The following is a 1,507-nucleotide window of genomic DNA, read 5'->3' as shown; positions in this document are numbered from 1 at the left end:
CGTACCACTTCCCTTCCCCACCACCCATGTCCCCCCCTTTTTTGTGTATCTTTCCCCGTATCTTCAGTTTAACATTCTGCCGGGACTCAACAGTCCTTCACGTCAAGCCAGGTGTGACGAGGGAGGGAACGGAGGGCGGGAGGAGCGAAACAGGATGGTCTCTTTTTCTGACCTCCCCTCCAGGGTTGGGAATGGGCTGTCCCAGAGCGCTACTGCGCATGGGCGCGCTGCGGGGTTGTCAGGCGGAAGGAGTCCTTTCCGGAGTAGCCGAGCGCCGTAGTTGTTTAAAAAAAACCACACACACCAGGATTCGCGCGTGCGCGGAAGAAGGGAAGTCTTCTGAGGTTTGTGTGCGGGCGCGTGATCAGAAGGAAGGCATGCCCGGGCTAGTTTGTAAGAGTGCGCCTGCGCAACTTGCAGATTATTGGAATTGGTGAATGCACACTGCGGGAGATTGGATTTTTCTGTATAGAATAGCTCGTGCTTTCCTGACCTGGATAGCTCAGGCTAGCTAGCCCGATCTTGCAAGCGAAGCAGAGTCAGTCCTGAGTCTAGTGTCACCTTTAAGACCAGCAAAGTTTAATTCCTGGGTATAATGGCTGCGAGAGTTGGACTATAAGGAAGGCCTAGCGAAGAATAGATTCTTTTGAACTATGGTGCGGGAGAAGACGCTTGAGAGTCCCTTGGACTGCAAGAAGATCAAATCAGTCAATCCTAAAAGAAATCAACCCTGACTGTTCCCTGGAAGGCCAGATAATGAAACTGAAGCTCAAATACTTTGGCCGCCCAATGAGAAGGGAGCATTCCCTGGAGAAGACCCTGATGCTGGGAAAGATTGAAGGTCAAAGAAGACGGGGACGGCAAAGGATGAGATGGTTAGACAGTGTCATACCGTAGATGCAACGAACATGAAGTTGAGCAAACTTCAGAGGACGGCGGAAGACCGTAAGGCCTGGCGTGATCTGGTCCATGGGGTCGCGGAGAGTCGGACTCGACTGTGCGACTGAACAACAAACGTTTGACAGGAGTGTGATACCCAGGGGTCATTTCATAGAAAAAGAGGTGCAGGAGGTCCGTAGCATAACTCATTAGCATAACTTATTTGCATATGCCACGCCCCCTGACATCACCGGAAGTGACAGAAGGCCACACCCCCTGACATCACCGGAAGTGTGTCAGAAGGCCCGGCTACTTACCCTCCTGCTTCATCCTCATTCCCAAACGGAATGAGGATCGAAGCAGAGGGCGGGGTAAAGAAGGGGCGGGGCTTCACCACGTGACCGCCCCACCCCCTAGAGGTTCTCTTCCGGAGCTCCATACCTGAGAGCTCCCCCCCGACTAGAGCCCTGAAGATAAATGAAATGAAGGGATCACTGCAAAAGCATCTTTATATGTTTGTGCATACCAACAGTATTACAGGGATCAGATGTGGAAGAAAAATCATACAGTCAAAATGGAAGCCGATGAAAATCATGCAAAACAATGCCAACGGGGGGGGGGGGACCAA

This window comes from Gekko japonicus, unplaced genomic scaffold (genome assembly GCF_001447785.1).
Source record: "Gekko japonicus isolate JY-2015 unplaced genomic scaffold, Gekko_japonicus_V1.1 scaffold1849, whole genome shotgun sequence".
Lineage (NCBI taxonomy): Eukaryota > Metazoa > Chordata > Lepidosauria > Squamata > Gekkonidae > Gekko > Gekko japonicus.
This window is presented reverse-complemented; position numbering follows the sequence as displayed.